This window comes from Macaca thibetana, chromosome 7, assembly GCF_024542745.1.
Source record: "Macaca thibetana thibetana isolate TM-01 chromosome 7, ASM2454274v1, whole genome shotgun sequence".
Lineage (NCBI taxonomy): Eukaryota > Metazoa > Chordata > Mammalia > Primates > Cercopithecidae > Macaca > Macaca thibetana.
In genome coordinates this window covers 11,900,588-11,914,509 of record NC_065584.1, presented here as the reverse complement: position 1 = coordinate 11,914,509, position 13,922 = coordinate 11,900,588, and the positions used below count along the sequence as shown (strand labels likewise).

Sequence of the window (13,922 nt, the reverse complement as noted above, 5' to 3'; positions counted from 1 at the left end):
GAACTTTTAAAAAATGCAAATCAGTATAATGCAAATGACTTGCTTATAATTTTTCTGACAATTCTGATGTCCTTCAGAGCAAGCCCAAACACCCCATGATGGCATTCAAGGTCACAGAGCGGGTAGCTGATTTATCTGAGGTCACATAACTGAACTCTCCTTCCAGGGGCAAGAGGCTCATTTGGAATGGGGATGTCAGACTTCCTGGCCTAAAAGCAGATGTAGGAGAGCTGGGGACAGGAGGAGGGCTGTGACTCAAGCAATTCTTCCTCCTGAACAGCACAATCTAGTAACTGCTGAGGAGCTGAACTGAGGGTCAAAAGTTAAGGAAGAGTCAACGTGGGGTCATGGCCTCGAGAGCTGAGAGTTGCGGTGCAGTAAGGCGCAGAAGACATCTAAAGCCTTGTAAACCTGTTGTCTGGGCTTGTGTGGGGCTCACTTTCCTGGGAGCATTTCTGGAGCCTTTCAAAACCCCAATATTCAAGCCACTTTAGGCTGCTGTGCTGTCAGCCAGGGCCAAGGAAAGGAGGGATAGGGAGGGGGAGTCTGGGGGCAGCTGCCCATTCCTGTCGGCGGTTATCTCTGTGATGCTCTAGCCACAGTCTTGCAAGGCAGGACCATATCCCCATCTGATGAGGCCACCGTCCACACCAGCCTTGAGTCACCTTGTCTGCAATGGCGGTGGCAGTTTCTGAGACCTTTTTCTACAGCTATGTCCACTTCTTTGAAGTGTTTTTATAAACCCCATTCTCTGGGATTTTTTTTTTTTTTTTTTTTTTTTTTTGAGACGGAGTCTCGCTCTGCCGCCCAGGCTGGAGTGCAGTGGCCGGATCTCAGCTCACTGCAAGCTCCGCCTCCTGTGTTTACGCCATTCTCCTGCCTCAGCCTCCCAAGTAGCTGGGACTACAGGCGCCCGCCACCTCGCCCGGCTATTTTTTTTTTTTTTTTGTATTTTTAGTAGAGACGGGGTTTCACCGTGTTAGCCAGGATGGTCTCGATCTCCTGACCTCGTGATCCGCCCGTCTCGGCCTCCCAAAGTGCTGGGATTACAGGCTTGAGCCACCATGCCCGGCCTCTCTGGGAATATTTTTAATTTTTCTGTGTGGCTGGGAGTATTCTTAGAGAAGAAAAGTGCTGATTTAAGAGATGCTGCATTATTTGTGAAATACAAAATTCATCTTGTGAGTGTAAGAGATGCCTTTGCAGACGGATGAAATTCCTGGTATAATTAGCAGGTAGACAGACCCCACGACTCTCCAGAAGAACGTGCTCAGCCCTCCGACGTGGATCTGTGCTGTACTCACTGAGCTTAGGGGCCCTCCCACCCGGGACCCTCTCTCCATGCCTTTTTGAGCTTTGTTCTTTTTTGTTTTCCTCTTTAGGAGTGCAACGAAGCTGCTGTGTTCTCCAGCTCTGAGTTAAGGGCCAGTCAGGATCAGACGTTTTGCCCTGATGGAAAAGAAGATGAACAGATACCTCCTGACCTGGATAGCCATTAATTTTGGGGGCCTAGATCCCAAAGGGCTTTAGGATAGGGCAGCAGTTTGGATTTAGGATCAACATGGTGTTTGTAAAAGCATTGCAGTGTTGGGGAAGCATCATTTAAAAGAACTTGTGGGTCCTTGTCAGGCCCCTCTTGAGACAGGCCAGCCCCACAGAAGAGAAGGCCTAGGGCTGGCTCCCTAGGGTTTTGAGAAACTCCAGAACGGTGTTGACTTCTTTCTTCCCCTAGGGTCACGCCAGCATGTAGCATGATGCCTTGCACACAGTAGGTGCTTAGTAAACACTTTTGGATCACTGAATGCAATGACCAGTGGATAGAAACATTGTTCTTGCCCTGACCAGATAAGACCCGCTTCCCTGGGCATCCACAGGCCGCTGGTGATGCGCAGCCTTCTCTTTGTGGCCTCTCTGCTGGGGGAAGCCTTGTGACCAGTTCCTCCCCGCTGAGTCAAGGGAGAATGAGGGGGAGCATGAACATTTGCTTGTTTCCCTTATGGCTTCTGAGTCCTTATTTTTTTTTTTAATGAAAATGTCTACTTGAATTTAGTTAAGGAAGACCTGGCTCTTAGTTTTTACATTTTGAACTAAAAAAAAAAAAGTCTTTCAATGAACACTAGCAGGACAGTCTAAGCAATCATGATAAAGACCTAATTCCTGCCTCTTTCTCCTGCTCTGATGGAGCTGACAACAGCACAAATGGGAGAGGGAGAATGTAGCAAGGACACTGAAGGACAGAGAGTTGTCCAAGCCACCAGGAAGGTGGAAGTGGGAATTCATTTTCTGTGCGATTGGGTGGTTCCTTAGAGAGGAAAAAACATAGACTAAGAAAAATGTATTATTTGTGGAAATCAAGTTCATATTGCGGGTATAAGAAATGTCTTTGTGGGTTGACAGCATTTCTTGAACATGAGCCTTTATTTTTGGAGCTCCTCCAACGTACCATGCACTGTCACCTTAACAGTTCCTTACAGTGAACCCATAGAGTCAAGAGTCAACTGCATTTTTGCAGAACTGAGGCTCAGAGAGGTTGAGGGTTGTCCTAGGTATCCAGGTAGCGAGCAACAGAGCAAGAATTTGAACTCAGGTTGTAATGCTTCATTGTATGTGTCAACTTGACTGTGCAAAGTGATGCCCAGATAGCTGCTAAAGCAATATTTCTGGGTGTGTCTGTAATCTCTTTCTGGAAGAGATTAGCATTTGCATGGGTAGACTGAGTAAAGAAGACCTGTTCTCACCAAGTAAGCAGGCATCATCCAATCCACTGAGGGCCCAGATTGAACAAAAACACAGAGGAAAGGTGAATTCTCTCTCTTTGCTCTGACTGGGACATCCATCTTCTTCTGCCCTTGGACATTAGAGAGTTTAGTTCTGGGGCGTTTGAACCCAGTAACTTATAGCAGCTGTCCCCCAACCCTATCTCAATTGTCAGGCCTTTAGACTTGGAAAAAAGTACACCACTAACATTCCTGGTTCTCCAGCTTGCAGAAAACAGGTCATGGGGCTTCTCAGGCTCTATAGTCTCAAGAGCCAATTCCCATAATAAATCTCCTCATGTATATCCCAATGGTTCTCTTTCTCTGGAGAGCCCTGACTTATGCCCAGGTTGAACAACCATTCCGGGGTTCTTTTTCCACCTTGCCATATGGCTTCTTAGAACAAGACAAGGCCTCCACTGTGGTTTGAGTCAGAAGACTCATGAAGGTTGTATGAAAGAGTTAGTGGTATTTATGAAGAATGGCTAGGGAAATACTTTTGTTCCTTTGTGAGGAAGTGGGCACCGTGGAGTGGGGATAGATTGGAGGGCCCTCTAGGAGAACGAGGCCACATGAACAAAGCTGAAGATCATGAAGCATTTTAGGTAACTGCTAATAATAATAAGTAGAATTATTAATATTAATGCTGGCTGCTATTTCTGAGAGTAAATTCTGTCTCAGGAACTTCACATGCATCATCTTCCATCCTCACAACTGTCCTGGAAAATAGATTGTATTCCTAATGTGCAGATGAGTGGTTGAGACTCAGTGAGACCATACCTTGTTCAGGATCCCATGGTAAATACGTGGTGGAGCCCAGATGCTATTACAAAGCCCAGTGAGGCAGGAAAGCAGGAGTCATAAAAGGGAGGACATCTGGGGCTCAATAGAAGTGGGGAACCCCAAGAGGGCCCGTCAACTCCTCCCAGTGGCAGAAAAGATGGTTTTCAGAACCAAGTCCATTCATTCTCTTTCCTGTGCTCCTTCCCATGGCTTTCAGCTCAAAGACACAACTGACTCTCTAAGACCAAGAGAGAGCAATACTATTAAAAACACTCGCTTTTCCTTAGTGACTTCTCTAGCTCATGGCCCTCCAGACAGAACAAAGGGCTCCCAAAATTCCTAGTGTGGAATCACAGAATGGCCCAGGCTTGAACCATCTTTATTCCCAGAGACAGTCACAGGGATGCATGGTAAAGGACAGTCTTGGCAGGGCCTGTGAGGAGAAAGTGGAATCAGCAGGATGATGGGGCTGGCCTTTGCAACATGGATGCCTGTTTTTGGTGTGCCGGTACTACACACATGCATTCACACATATATGCAGATACATGTACTCACACATACACACACACACAATAAAAACACCCACAGACATGCATGCTTTTCCATTTATTTGTGATTGGTGTGCCCCAGAGAAGAGTCTCTTACCAGCTGCTCTAGTTGTTTCTGACTTCTGGAAGAGTCTGCACAGAGAAATTCCCAGTGTATCCTACATCTTATTCTTGGTGTGAACCAGGAACACGCACTCGTTCCTATTTGGCTATAGTCAGTATTCACAGCTTTCTACTGTTTCTTTTAAAAGAAGGAAACTAAAATAATATAATTCAATGTTGTCCAATCAGCTTTGATTACTGTTGGTCCGTGTGTGTGAAGTGCTGTGCTGGCTTGAATGGGAAATTCAAAAATCAAGAAGGTAAGGTCCAGTCCTTAAAGCCCCTAGAGCAAGGGTTGACAAACCATAGCACTTGGGCTAAACCCAGCCCACCACTTGTTTTTGCAAATAAAGTTGTATTGGAACACAGCCATCCTCATTCATTTAGATGTCTCTGGTTACTTTTGTGCTCTAATGGCAGAGTTCAGTGGTTGCTACAGAGACTGTATGGCCCACAAAGCCTAAAATATTTACAATCCAATTCTTTAAAGAAAAAATTTATATACCTTAGCCCTAGAGGACTGTATTGGAGAGAATACATGTACCCCAAAAGACAAAGAGCTTGACCAGTCAGCTGTGCTAGGTGCCCTGTGCCTTTGTGGACAATAAGTGGCTTCAGAGTGCAGAGGAAGGGTATGTGTGGGCTGAGGTAATCAGGAACGGCTGCTTGGTGGAGGCAGGCTCTGGGTTTTTTAGTGAACAGGAGTGTAGGATGGAGTAGTGGTGGGATGGGCACGAGGTTGTTTCAGGTGTGGGCATTGGGGTGAGTTCAAGTCCAGAGGTAAGCACAGATCATGCGGGGGCGAACATTTGTGGTTTGGAGCTAATCATCATCCACTCAGCCATGGCTAGTCAGAGCTCCGATTTCCTCTGAAAGTCATCACAATTTGCTTCTAATGAAGGTGACCTCCTCCCTGCTTCCAAGAGCATGCAACTCAGGCCTGGCCAATCAGAGCCTCAGGTCCCCCTCTGATGATAGTGATTGGCTCAGGGATGGGCACATGACCCAGCTCTGGCTGCAGAGCCAAAGAGCCCCAATCCTAGACTTGTTTTTGTCATTGAGGAAGTTGATTGTCCGCTCTCCAATCTTCTGGTTGTGAACAAAAGATGGTGTGACTGAGGCAGCCACCTTCCCAGTTCTGGCCCCACAAGTTGAGCCCTGAATCCAGCAGGGCCTGCCCCTCCCCCTCTCCCTACACTTTCCCATTATATGAACATATTTTCGGTTTTGCTTATGGCCATTTGGGTTGAGCTGTTTAATACTTGTTGCTTGCAAACAGAAGAGCTAAACAGATCTGGCATATCTGGGGATGCTCGGGTTTTTTTGTTTTTTTTGTTTTGTTTTGTTTCTTTTGAGATGGAGTCTTCTTGCTCTGTCGCCCATACGAGGGTGCAGTGGCACAATCTCAGCTCACTGCAGCCTCCACCTCCCGGATTCACGCCATTCTCCTGCTTCAGCCTCCTGAGTAGCTGGGACCACAGGCACCCACCACCATGCCTGGCTAAGTTTTTGTATTTTTAGTAGAGACGTGGTTTCGTCCTGTCAGTCAGGGTGGTCTCGATCTCCTGATCTCATAATCCGCCCGCCTTGGCCTCCCAAAATGCTGGGATTACAGGCGTGAGCCACCGCGCCCAGCCAGGATGCTCGTTTTTTCTGTGGGCTGAGAGTAGCCAGCTCAGACCAAGCCTCTGACAAGAGAGCCTGAAGTACTGGGAAGACGGATTTACCCCTCCTGGGGGCGATTTTGGTGAAGCCCCTAATTTGGGTGAAGTTTTGAGGTCCATCTAAGATTGGGCGAATGGCCTCCCTGGGAAAACAAGAAACAGGACACAGGCGGCTGTGGGTGGACAGGCCCCAAGTTATTTCCGATGGAACCTGCTGGAGGGAGCGTAGCACAGCAGTTAAGAGCCTGGGCTGCCGTGTTTGATGTCTGGGTCCAAACTGGCTTCTCAGGCTTTGCCTCCTGTTGGTTAAGCCATGCCAGGCTCCCTGCCAATCTGCTGACAATGAAGAAGGCAATCTCACATAGACTTGGGCTGCTCTGGTCCCTACAGAGTTACACCTCGCATTGTTTTAATAAATTAATAAACTGGCCTTCTGCTTCTTACTTCGCTGCTGTGGGCTGGGTTAGTGGACATCTACTGAGAACTGGAAAATTCAGTTTCTATGAATGCAAGGTTGAAGGCTGACTCTGGATTGCGAAACATTGACCAGGAGACCTCTGGGAGACAGGTTGTCAAGCGTGGTAGCTCCCTGTTGCTGCCCGTGCCAGCATGCTTAGATTCTTGTCCAACATTTACTGATCATCTTCTGTGGCATTGTACATGCTTGGCCTCTTTTAATTGTCCTGCCCTCACTGTTGAGGAGTTTCCAGTTGGGAGACCTGCCCCAGGGGCCTAGATGAGGATGCTACAGTGGAGGGGTAGAAGGAGGAGGGGCAGCTGCCTGTAATCCTCAGAACAGCCCTCCTCTGTAGCACACTCTGAGCCTCATTTTGAAGTGACTAATCTTCTGCTTTTAAGATCAATAGCTCTGAAACGTGTTCAAAGGGAAGTGGAAGGGTGAAATATAGCAGCAGCCTTCAAACTGGATTTCTGATTCTGTTGGCCAAACCAAGCCCTGAGGCTGTGGCTCATAAATTGTTCTGTGTCTCCCACGCCAGCTACCTGCACAAGAAGGACAGTGATGGCAGGTGGGACAGCAGGGCTGGTAATGGGGTTTGATTGACAACGGTGTCAGGGACGTCTGCCCTGTGTCACTGAGGCTGTTGGTACCTGATGGATAAGAATCAGGCTGCCTGCCCCAGCCAGGCCCACATGGGGACAGCAGGGTCTTAGTGGGGCTCCTCAGAAGCCAGCAGTCTGAGGTACTGAGACATTGTAAGCCATTCTCAAATCCACACTGAGGACTTTTCTTACTCATTGTTTTCTTCTTCCCTGGATTCCTAATTTTGAAAATGTGGTTGCCAAACTCTGTATATAAAGTGATGTAATAGTTAAGTAACTGTATCCATCAGAATTCCTTCCAGATAGAGCCCATATTCCTAGTTGCTAGAATATACAAAGAATGCTCAAAGCTCAATAGTAAAAAACCAATCTACTTAGAAAATGAGCAAAAAATGTGAACAGACATTTCACCAAAGAGGATATAGAGATGGTAAACAACCACGTGAAAGCGTATCCAACCTCATTAGTCATTAAATGAGTGCAAATTAAAATCACGAGATACCCCTACACACCTATCAGAATGGCTAGAATACAAAATAATGAAGACACCAAATGCTGGCAAGAATGTGGAAAAACTAGATGTCTCCTACATTGCTGGTGGGAGTATAAAACGGTACAGCCACTTTGGAAAGCAGCTTGGCAGTTTCTTGTAAAAGTAGACAAGCAACTACCAGGCAACCCAGAAATAAAAACTTGTGTTCACACAAAACCTGTATCCAAATGTTCCTAGCAACTGTGTTCATCATCGAGACTGGAAACCATTCAAATTTCCTTCCACAGGTGAATGGTTTAACTGTTGTGTGTGCATACCATGGAATACTATTCATTGATAACGAGGAGTGAACTATTAACAGATACAACAATTTGGATGAATTTCCAGATAATTATGGTGAGTGGATAATATCAATTCCAAAATGTTATATACTGTATGATTGCATTTTGATGGCAATCTTGAAAGAACAAAAGTATAGAAATGGTGACTAGATTAGTACTTGCCAGGCGAGTGGGGAGGAGCTGGCTCTGGCAATAGAAGCGTGGCTTGAGGGGTACCTCTGATGGACCTGTTTCACATCTTGATTGTGGTGGTGATTACACGAATCTGTGCATCTGATAAATTGCACAACTAAATGTGCACATGCACACTCACACACACAAATGAGTGCATGTGAAAGGAAATCCGATATAGTGGATCATATCTAATATGGTGGGTCATATCTGAATACAGTGGATTATCAACCAGGGCTTTCTTGGTTATGATGTTGTACTACAATCATACCATAGGAGGAAAGTGAATGAAGAATATATGGAATCTCTCATATTATTTTTTCCAACTGTATGCAAATCTACCATTATTTCTCAATAAAATATTAAAAAAAGAGAAACAGAATTTTAGCCATGGAGTTAATTTAATTAATGTGTTGTTTTGACCCATTTACCTTTTGGGGTAGATAAATCCAAATTGCTGTGACTGGTCCCAGAAGGACCTATAAAAGTTCTATGGTCGGTCCTAGGAGAGTGTTCTCTGGAAAGTGGCCTAGGATCAATAAACGGCTGCTGTCTACCTTTGAGGGCGCTACCTCCAAACACAGTCACATTGGAAGTCGGGGTGTCAACCTAGGAATTGGGGGGAAACACAAACCTTCAGTCCTTAATGGGAATCCAAGTCAGGGGGGTTATAAGTTGAGTGTCAGAAGAGAAAGATGAAGGAGGTATTATTAGTGCCGGTGGGCCAAACCTGAAGTCTGGACACTTACTTAATCATTACATTGATTCATATAGTAAATATTCACCAGGTACATATATATTGAGTGCTGGGCTAGTTTCTGATGATGCAAAAATGAATGGCTTTATTGTCTTTGTCCTCAAGGCCCTCATGGTCTAGTGTAGAAGACAGGCTGTAAATATTTACCACTCAGTATGATATGTGCTGCTGCAGAGCGTGGTTTGGGCGTTATGGGGAACCAGAGGGCATGGAGCCTGGTTTGGAGTGCTAGGGAAGACTTTCTGAAATATGGGAGACAAGTTGAAACCTATCTGGCGGCAACATGCAGGAGGAGGCGGGACATTCATGGCACAAGGCCAGCATGGCAGCAGTGTGAGGTGTGATGGGCGCGATCCATTCGAGGAACTGCCAGGTGCCCCATCTGGACCAATATGTCCGAGCTGGGGGCCTGGCATGAGGGTCATGCGGTCCTGTGTGTGCCAAAACAAGGTGATTAATTTTATCCTAAAAACAATTGGCATCTACTGAGGAGTTTTCTTTGGGAAGATGTAAAATTAAATTAGAATGGGCAATGTATCTCTGGAAGCAGAGTGAAGGGGGAGCTGGAGGGGCAAGCCCAGAGGCAGGGCCGACACTGAGCCGCATGGTCCCTGCAATGGACAATGTGAGCCTGAGGTAAATGGGCTGATGTGGGACTGATGGATGCAAGGTGACAGGCTAAGTAGGGACCGTCATTGCTCCCAGTCACACTGCAAGCTGCAGCAGGGCAGAGCCACATCTGATTTGACCCCAGTGCCTGACCAGAGTTGGGGCTCAGAGTTTGTTGAGTGAATTCTTACTGCATGGCCAGGGTTTCTGGTCCTGGCAGCTGGGTGGATGGAGGGGTCATATGGAGAATCCGGGAGTGCAGTAGTAGCCATGTGTGAAGAGTCAAGCAGGTCTGCAGCCTGAGGATGAGTGTGGCAGCAGGAGGGTCCTCTGGGAGCTGGTCATGAGTTTGATATGGACCGTGGGATGGGGCCCAATTTTGTTTGTATCCTGGGGTACAGATCACAGCTCCATGAAGGTTTGAGCTAGGCAGGTGAGCCATGCTGGGAGCAAAGATGGTGGTGGCTAGGTACTTGCTTGTCCCTAACAGAAGGGCTGTCTGAATTGGTTTGGCCTGAATAGTTACAAAGATCTGCCCAGATGGCAGGAGAGCTCCTTGCCCTTAAGTAGCAGGTGTGGCTGAGAAGGAAGAGTCAGAGCTGGAGAGGGGTACCAGGATAGGGTGAGGTGAACAAGCTGGGTATGGGTGCACAAGGCTGGAGCACCAGTCCTATGTATGAAGATGGGAGTGAGCTTTTCTGCTCCCATTTGACCCCCCCTTCCTAGTGGTTCCCCACCAAAGTGGGAACAGACACATTAGGACAAGGACACTGCCAGCATTGGCTGCTGTTCTGGGAGCAAAAGCATGGCTGCCATGTGAGTTTTTGTCTTCAGTATAGTCACGGTGCTGAGAATCATGCCTTGAAATCCGGCAGCTCTGTTAAAAACTGAGCAAGGTGTACTTCGGGGTTGTATTGAGAAGGGTGGTGTTCAGCTAAATCAGGAGGGAAGGCCAAGGAAAATCAGGCCTGGTACATGTCAACAGGTGGGATCCAATAGCCAAGCACATGGTCCTGCACACTGTACTACCCAATGTTCACAGCAAGGATTGCAACTTCTCACCAGGGCATAGAAAATTTGCCTTCATGTCAACCACCACCTCAGCCCTTGACTTTGCCTAACAGACTCTTCCCAGGTCAATAGCCACTTCCTCCCTGGGGCTTAACAGGCATTCCTTGAATCCTGCCCTGGGCAGTTAGTCCTTCCCTTTTTTGTGAACTCATGGCTGTTTTCATTGTCTACACACAGAGCAGTGGTCTAGGGAGTGAAGGGTTTGGGAATGGACCTTTTCCTTTCTTAGTTTGCTATAGGGAATGTGTTTCAACTAAGTAAAGTGGAAAAACAGAAGTACAAAGCAAGGGTCCCAGACCTGAGGGCTCTGTAGCTCTGGAATCTGGATTTTATTCCAGATTCAACACTTAGCAGGGAGCTGAAGTGGTCAGCCCTGTGCTTTACAAGGCTGATTGGGCAGCACCCATAGTAGAATTGTCAGCATAAAGTAATTGAAAGGATCAGAATCCAGGGTTTTTAAAGTTGTTTTTATTTGCTTTCAAGTTTACTTCTCTTTAATCGGTCTCACTTTATTGACCAGGCTGGTTTCGAACTCCTGGGTTCAAGTGATTTCTCCTGCCTCAGCTTCCGAAAGTGCTGGGATTACAGGCGTGAGCCACTGCACCCAGCCCAGAATCCAGTTTTAAAGAGTTTATTCAAGCCAAAAGCTGGGAGTGACCATCTGAGAAACACAGACTCCAGGGAAATGGAGCCAGGGCTCTGAACTTAAAAGTTAAAGTCTTGCTGACATAGGCAGAAAACAAAGAAATTTAGTAACCTTGTAGAACATTTTCTTGTATAACATTTCTTGTTTAACTTTGTTGTTTAACATTTTCTATGCGAGGCTGGTTTATGAGTTACAAGGTACAATTAATTAGAGGTTGTTCCCCTGCCCCCACCTTGTTTTCTTTTCTCTACAGCTTGTTTTCATTTCCTTTCCAATTTAAGAATGTGTTTAACATTCTACCCCAGACAATGTGATGGTCATGAAGTCTCTGGAGAGAGGAAAGAGGGAGTTAATCTATACTGAAGATCAAATCAACAGTGAAGAGGAAAGGGGTCTTCCCTGGAGCCCTTCAGTCATATACAACATTTTACACAACAATGTAAGTAAGGAAAAAGGCTGATCTATAATCAGAGAAACGAAGGTTGCATCTGCCTGTTTACATGACTCAGGTCCCATGATCAAATTCCCTTAAGGCTCAGAATATTTTAAAGTTCCAACAGCTTAGATTTTGAATTGCTTATTTTCACAGAATGGATCTGCCTAAGGAGGTATGTGTGGGAGAAGATTCCAGAAGGTCTTGAGACACTCCAGATGAAGGTTGGTGTGGGGCTGTGCTGCTGGAGCACCAGAGAGTGAAAAGAGGCAAGTGATTTATAGTGTCATCAAATATCGACAAGTTTGGGTTTTCCTTTAGAGTTGGGCAAGGCCTGGCTTGACTTCTTTCTCTGCCGGTCTCCATGAGGCTCAAACATGGTCTGATTTTCAGGTTCTGAAAAAACTCTCAGGGAAAAAGCAGCTTCCATTCTGTTTTTTGCACTTTTCTGAATTCCACTTCCCTTTGATTTTTGGCCTGGTAATTTCTGTCTTACCAGCTTTTAGATGTCCTTGAGATTTTTCTTTTCTTTCATTTGTTTTTTTTCTTGAGAAAGGGTGTAAACCAAAAACTCTTTTATTCTTTTTTTTTTTTTCTTTTGAGACAGGATGTACACCAAAAAGAAAATTCTGAGGCACCCCCACCCTTCAACCATCTGAATGGATTTCCTCCTGGGCCAGAGCACTCTTAACCTGAAAGACTGGTTCAGGCCATGATGGGAAGTAGAGGTCAGACAGGACTCATTATACCTCTCTGATGAGAAGCATTTACAATCTATTCTCTCTGAAGCCTGCTACCTGGAGGCTTCATCTGTAGGGTAAAACTTTGGTCTCCGCAACCTCCTATTGCAACACAGACATTTTCTTTCTATTGATCCCAGATCTTTAGATAAACTCAACCAACTGTCAACTAGTCAATTTTAAATCTACCTATAACCTGGGAGCCCCCAACCTCTGCCTAACAATTCAAGTTGTCCCACCTTTCTGGATAGAACCAATGTATTTTTTAAATGTATTTGATTGACATCTCATGTCTCCCTAAAATGTATAAAACAAAGCCATACCCCAATCACCTTGGGCATATGTTCTCAGGATCTCCTGAGGGCTGTGTTACAGGCCATGGTCACTGATATTTGGCTCAGAATAAATATCTCCAAATACTTTACAGAGCTTGACTCTTCATTTGTCAATAATCTCACTCTCATCCAGACTGGAGTGCAGTGGTGCAATCACGGATTACTGCAGCCTCTACCTCCCTGGGCTCAAGCGATCCTCCCTCCTCAATCTCCCAAGTACCAGAGACTACAGGCATGCACCACCATGCCTGGTTAATTTTAAAACTTTTTGTATGGATGGAGGTCTTACTGTGTTGCCCAGGCTGGTCTCAAACTTTTGGCCTCAAGTGATCCTACCACCTCAGCCTCCCAAAGTGGTGGAATTACAGGGAGAAGATTTTTATTTTATTTTTATAGAGATGGGGTCTCAGTATGTTGCCGTGGCTGGTATTGAACTCCTGAGTTCAAGCGATAACCCTGCGTCAGCTTCTCAAACTGCTAGGATTACAGGTGTGAGCCACCATGCCCAGCCTGGGAGAAGACTTTTAAAACATATTTTGTTTAGGCCGGGCGTGGTGTTGAGGTCAGGAGTTCAAGACTAGGCTGGCCAACATGGTGAAATTGTGTGTCTACTAAAAAATATAAAAAACTTAGCGAGATGTGGTGGCAGGTACCTGTAGTCCCAGCTACTTGGGAGGCTGAGGAAGAAGAATTGCTTGAACCCAGGAGGTGGAGGTTGCAGTGAGCCGAGATCACGCCACTGCACTGCAGCCTGGGTGACAGAGCGAGACTCTGTCTGAAACAAACAAAAACATGTTTTCTTGAGTTTGTTCAGCTGTGTATGCACAAGTTGATTGGAATCTCTCAGCCTGTCCCAACCCCACCCCGGAATGCTCTTCCCAGGCTTCCTAACAGGTATTCTTCTTTACCTGGATTGCATTTGTAGAAAACACTCTGCTTCAGTGGGAGGCAAGGAACAGAATCTTTCTCTGTCCAGGGCATACTCCTCCAGGTTATCTGATTCCAATTCTATGGGACCTGTCTTACAATTCTCAAAGCTGGCCGGGCGCGGTGGCTCAAGCCTGTAATCCCAGCACTTTGGGAGGCCGAGACGGGCGGATCACGAGGTCAGGAGATCGAGACCATCCTGGCTAACACGGTGAAACCCCGTCTCTATTAAGAAATACAAAAAAAAAAAACTAGCCGGGCGAGGTGGCGGGCGCCTGTAGTCCCAGCTACTCGGGAGGCTGAGGCCGGAGAATGGCGTGAACCCGGGAGGCGGAGCTTGCAGTGAGCTGAGATCCGGCCACTGCACTCCAGCCTGGGCGACAGAGCGAGACTCCGTCTCAAAAAAAAAAAAAAAAAAAAAAAAAACAATTCTCAAAGCTACAGATAACTGATAGCAATGAAAAATAATTCTTGTCTGTGGACA

The 13,922-nt window shown here is 46.2% G+C and overlaps 2 long non-coding RNA genes across 14 annotated transcripts in view; both read left to right on the top strand.

The window, feature by feature from the left end:
• LOC126959717 (uncharacterized) overlaps nucleotides 1-13,922 on the top strand; it is a 459,264-nt gene that overhangs the window by 12,549 nt on the left and 432,793 nt on the right. The window lies entirely within an intron of this gene.
• On the top strand, nucleotides 7,704-11,700 carry LOC126959715 (uncharacterized). The gene is made up of 3 exons (XR_007727601.1): nucleotides 7,704-7,804; nucleotides 11,257-11,442; nucleotides 11,593-11,700. It is a non-coding gene; the product is annotated as an uncharacterized LOC126959715 (long non-coding RNA).